This window comes from Rattus norvegicus, chromosome 3 (assembly GCF_036323735.1).
Source record: "Rattus norvegicus strain BN/NHsdMcwi chromosome 3, GRCr8, whole genome shotgun sequence".
In the NCBI taxonomy this organism is placed as follows: domain Eukaryota; kingdom Metazoa; phylum Chordata; class Mammalia; order Rodentia; family Muridae; genus Rattus; species Rattus norvegicus.
Window position 1 is genome coordinate 135,121,613 of NC_086021.1, and position 6,000 is coordinate 135,127,612.

At 47.5% G+C, this 6,000-nt stretch overlaps 1 pseudogene; it reads right to left on the bottom strand.

Moving 5' to 3' along the window:
* Positions 1 to 2,555: 2,555 nt before the first annotated feature.
* On the bottom strand, positions 2,556 to 3,427 carry Rpl9-ps28 (ribosomal protein L9, pseudogene 28; annotated as a pseudogene).
* Between the last annotated feature and the right edge of the window lie 2,573 nt (positions 3,428 to 6,000).

A 6,000-nucleotide genomic window follows, 5' to 3' on the forward strand; every position in this document is an offset into this window, starting at 1 on the left:
TTGAATAGATCGTTGGACAAGAGATTTATCAGGTAACTTCACAAAAAGAGACACCCAGAACATGGAAAAGACACTAAAGTGAACCCATCATCGCGAAGATGTGAAGTGCAGTCACAGTGTGTCACCGTGCACCTACTAAAATGACCAAAAGTCCCCCTCAAGTGTCATGGGGTTTGGAAGTGCAGGAGCTTGTATGTACTGCTGACAGCATTATAAACGCATGCAAAACTGCTTGTTTGTTTGTTTGAGACAAGCTTTCTCAATAGCCCTGGCTATCCTCAAACTCACGGAGATCAGTTCCCTGAAACTTCCAGTGCTGTGGTCAAAGGCATGCACCAGCACACCTTGCCCCGGAGGAGTCTCGAAAAGCATACACCACCCCCACATGATCTTGCCGTTTCTCTCCTGCATATCAACAATATTGAATCTTACCTTTGCTTTGCGCTCCTAGAAATAGGGTTAGTAACCCCGGGGTTGGAGAAATAGCTCAGCAGGGAGGAATCCTTGCGAATCCTGCACGACTAGAGTGCAGGTTCCCACACTCACATCAGACGGTTTGCAGATGCCTGTAACTCTAGCTCCAGGATATCTAATGCCTTCTGGTGGCCTCAACATACACGAGCACACACGTGCACATAAACACATTTTTAAAAAAATCTCCATTTTCTGTATTCTGTAAAACAGTTTACTAGAGTCATTTTACTTGACTAAGACTCCCATGCCCTTGTTTGCCCAAAACAAGGGCAGACGCACCTTCCAATTTCCTCCTGGATGATCAGCTGCCTTACTTGTCCCTACTGTCAGTCAGAGCAAAATAGCTGGCAAGCTTTGGGCCACTGCTCCTCCTTCCCCAATCCCCCAGGACTCTCCTTCCACTTGGCCCAAACCATCACAGTTCTCAGCAAGAGAGGCCTCCTACTCCTAGCCCAGCCTTTTTTAACCCTTTATATTAAGCCAGTAGTATACATCTCTCAAGTCTGTGAGCCACTCATGAAATTAATCAAAGCCAAGGAGGGGATCAGGGAGCCAGAGTCCTTTGGTCTGAAGCTTAAGTAAAATGAACTCGGGCTCACAATTAGCGTGGGAAGTCAGGAGAGACTCCTCAGTCATGATTAGCATGGGACGTCAGGAGAGTCCTCAGGAGCTAAGACCCCATCCTCTGGGCTCTGGTGCTATCTTCAGAGAGTATCGAACTGAACTGAATGAGAATATCCCAGGCAATGTTCCCTACTGCAAAACTGCCTGCTTGTTTGATGTGTGAGAGGATCCTCCAGGGACCAGAAGAGACCGGTGTGGTGAACACACAGCATGAGAAGCTGAGTGAGTTGCTTTTCTCCTGTCAGCGTCAGTCCCCAGAATAGTGCGCTGCCAAAAATGTTCCCTGAGGTCATAACAGCTTCATAAAAAATGAAATTGGGACAGAGAGAAGAAGCAAATGGCATCATATCCAAATAAAACACACACCGCAAACAATGCAGGCCCTGCCTTCCAGCCACCAGGATAATAGGTGTGCATGACCACACTGGGCTTATGTCGTGCTGGTGACCAACACTCTGTGCACACCAGGCAAGCACTCTACCAACTGAGCGACATCCCAAGCCCAGAGATAGTTTTATTTTCTTGTAACACACGAATGTGCTAACTGGGACCTGGGGTAATGGGCCCTGCAGTGAAGATGTCTCCTGCTCAACCAGTATCTTGCTGCTTTTCTCACATCCACAGGAACAGAGAAAGAAGCTTGAGACCAGCACCACTTCCCTCTGAACCACATTTGCTCTACCCTGGAGAAACTTCTACTCAGGGCTGGGAAAGTTTGTCAACAAAGCAAACAACTCCAGGCCTTCACAGCATGGTTGGCTGTCAGGAGCTGAATGATGACCTGCTCTTTGGGGGCCTTATTTTTAGTTTCTCTGTTTTACTGTGGTGAGTTTTTTTTTTCAAAACTAGGAAAAAGTGATGTCTCATGAGTGTGCTGTGCAGTGGAGAGGGAGGGCAGGGAGGAGGGGAGGGAGCAGGGAGGAAGGGAGGGAGGAGAGCTGGGCTGGGTTTCCAGGAGAGGGTGCTGAGGCAGACTGTACAAGTAGCCTTTCAGACTTGACTCTGCAAGGCCTTGGAGCTAGCTCTATGACATGAATAGGACCAGATCAGGGAATGCCTCAGCCTCACCCTGGACCTCTGCCCAGGCTCCCTGAGCCCACTGCAGAGTGCTGCCCTCCCCTCGCCAGCTTCAGGTGTGCTGGTCTCACTGCCTCTGGGGTGTGCTTCTGACACCCTGGCAGTCCTAGACCCCCTATTCTACAAACAGAATAGTTGGCCAGACGCACACCCATACACACACCACTTCGTTTGGGTTACAGGAATCTGGAAAGCACATTGACCTTGACATTAGCAGTTAAAAATTTTCCAGCTAAGAGCGCCGGACATCCAGTTCCAACAGGCTGTGTCAGAGGGCGGGTATTGGGTATACTTTTAGGAGCTTTTAAGAGTGAAAAACTCCAGACACTGAAAGCACTTATAATGCTGTTTGAACTTTACCTCAAAGTGTTAGACGCCTCCTTTCCTTCCTTCCCTCCACTCCTGCTCCCTGGGATCATACCTGTTCCCTCATTGGATCTCTCATTGGTAAAATGGTACCATCTAGTCTGCTACCTTGAGAGCTCCCTTTCCCAGAATTCCAGCTAAGGGCTACCTGGGCCTCATCAGCTGTAAACACTTCTACTTCTTTCTTTTCCTTCTCAATATATAAGTCTTTTATTGTCCCCAAAGAGCCCACATTGTCCTCGTGATCAGGATCTTGTTTCTGGAGCTGGGAAACTGAGGTCTCACTCGTCAGCCTGCTGCACGGTTCCCTTCTCAGACACACAGATGCCATCCACAAACTTCCTGATATCCTTGTTTTTAACTGTTGTGGTTTCCTGAATCAGAGCCGCTGAATTTGAAACGAGCTCAATATCATTTCCTTCGAGGATTAATTCATCCTTGAGAGACAAAGCAAGCAACACCTGTCCTCATCCGAACCCTGCAGATGTATTTTTCACCCAAGAAATATCGGATTTCAACCAAAGACCCATTCTCCTAAATAACAACGCTGATAGGGAAGTGAGCATCCACAGACCTCATCCTGTAATGGAAGCCCGGTGTCACACCCTTGATCATGTTCTGAACATGACCGCAGATGGTTCTGACAGTGACCAGTTCCTTTCTGTTACCCCACCACTTGTCAACACGGAGCCTTTTCTTTTTCTCTCCAAGGAGACTCAGCTCTACATTGATGTGGTTGAAGTCCCTTTGCAGAGGTCCCCTGGGACCCTTCACAGCGACTGTGTGCCCCTTCAGAGTCATGTCCACACTTTCTGGAATGTTGACAATCTGATTGCTGAGAATGGTCTTCATCCTCGCAGTAGATGGGGCAAAGAGCTGTAATCACTTTAAGCGCTCATCGCCAACCTATCACAACCATCTGTCTGGCACTGAATAACTTAAGCCTGACCTTGTTCTCCACTGGAGAGGAGGGTGGGAGCTTAAAGTCCCTGTTTCAGTGCAGAGAGGAAAGCTTGTCAGTGGGTGTGGAGTCCCAAGACCAGCATTGTCAGGAGGCTTTCCTTGTCCCCTCTAGAGGCAAGTGATGCAGTCTTAGAAATCTAAGTTCTGCGCCTCACAGACATTTACAATTTTAAATAATTCTTCTCTTTCTCCTTCTCCTTCTCCTTCTCCTCCTTCTCCTTCTCCTTCTCCTTCCCCTTCCCCTTCCCCTTCCCCTTCCCCTTCCCCTTCCCCTTCCCCTTCCCCTTCCCCTTCCCCTTCCCCTTCCCCTTCCTCCTCCTCCTCCTCCTCCTCCTCCTCTTCTTCTTCTTCTTCTTCTTCTTCTTCTTCTTCTTCTTCTTCTTCTTCTTCTTCTTCTTCTTCTTCTTCTTCTTCTTCTTCCTCCTCTTCCTCCTCCTCCTCCTCCTCCTTCCTCTTCCTCTTCCTCCTCCTCCTCTTCTCCTTTGCCTTCGCCTTCGCCTTCGCCTTCTCCTTCTTCTTCTTCCCTTTTCCTCTTCTTCGTCTTTTTACAGCATTGCCTCAGTGAAATGCCCACATTATCCATGAGAGAGCATGACCCAGTGCTCTCACCCCAGAGATGCTTCACCAGAGAGGAGGGACAGTCAGAGTCAGTCTCCGTGTAGTTAATTCTCCTAGGATTTAGTTGAACTAACAGGAAACACACATTTCTAATCACTTCTGACTTTTAGAAGCTTATACGCTGAAAAGTTAAGTTATCAAATCACAGCGCAGTTTCCACTACAAGGCATTCGTCCTCAGTGGGAGACAAAGACAATTCAGACAGTCTTAAGTGTCATTTAAGATGTGTCCCCTTTCTCTGAACCTATTGTTATATAACTAAAGGTCCCAAGCACGGACATGCTGGCAGGACAGTTATTCAGAGATAATGCTCTGATGGGTGTGTGTGTGTGTGTGTGTGTGTGTGTGTGTGTGTGTGTGTGTAATGTGAATTAGAAACAAATAGGACAAAAACTTCCTGAGATGTTGCAGTCAAGCTGAATGAAGGCAGAAGGCCTAAGATAAGGCAGCTGTAAGAGTATCTTTTATTCTCCTGCCCTAAGTTTTGTCTCTGAGGCTTACTGCCTCTGTCTGAGATAACCCAGGCCTAGTCCTTGGAGCTTCTAACTTCCATATGATCTAACGGAGGCCTAGAATGTTTTCGGCCTCTGAGACTTACTGCTGAGTAAGCTTATTCTCTCTTCTTTCTGAGCTCTGGCTGGTTCAACTCAGCTGTTTTGCCTCAAACTCCTCTCCAAGCTGACTGATTCAATCCGGCTTCTCTCTGAGCCTCTCCTGAATTGCTCTGCTTGCCCTCAGACTTTGGCAATGTGTTCTAACCTTCTGACTTCTCATTCTGTCTTTACCTGTGTCTGGTTTGTTCTCTCTTAAGCCCATCTCTATAAAACACACTTGATAAAACTGCCGCCTCCCTTTTCCTCTCTTTCCTTCATGAGAGTTGGGCGTATCGTATTCTGTCAAATCTTTCTCCGATTCATCACTTTGTCTGCCACTCAATTAGACAGCACTTTTAAACATGGCTGCTTCCTTCTACAAACTAACTTTACCTTCATGGTTGGGATTAAAGATGTGTACTAACGGAGTGTCTGTATTCCAGCCAGAGGGACTAAAAGCGTGTACTCAGGGCATGAAAACATTTTTTTTCAGTAAATAACACAATCTCAGGGTTCACAGTGCGATCAAATATCCTGCAACAAGCAGCTGCCAAGGTTATGGAGAGAATTTTAAAATAAATATTTATGAGTTAGTTTTAAATATCTAGACTTTTGTTGGAAATTACAGTTTCCAGGTACGTGATTAAATGACTGTCGACTACAGGAACCTCTATAGAATAGCAGTATCTGAGGATAAGTATGGGAGTCTATTTTTTTTTTTTTTTGAGACAGGATCTCTCACTAAACCTGATCATACCGATTGGCTCTCCTGGCTGGCTGGTTAGCTCTCACTGTCCTCCAGCACTGGAGTCCATGTGTGCCGTGACACTCAGCTTTCTATGTGGATGCTGGGATCTGAACCCGCGTCTTCACGCTCACAGAGCCAGCTCTTTTCCCGCAGAACCATCTCTCTGGTGCCTGCGTTTGTTTAGACATGGCTCTCTGGGAAAGGAAGATCTTCTTACTTCACCCCTGACAAGTTTGATCTCCTAACTTCCTCAGAGCCACAGCCTTGGACTTCCTCCACTGCCCTCTGGAGTTTCTTGGAGACGAGTTTCCCGGCAGGGGAGACTGTAGCACATTTACCCAGGTTCCCTCAGGCCATGGCGTGTAGATGGGGTCTGATAAATTAGCTCTGTGTCTCCCTTAATTTAGGTTCAGGAACTGCAACTTGACAGGCGGGGCGGGAAGAGCTGGGTAGGAAGGACGCAGAAGCCCAGGCAGAACAGACTGGTGGTGACGAGACCGTGGAAGAGCGTACAGCACTGCAATAGGCCTGTGGCTG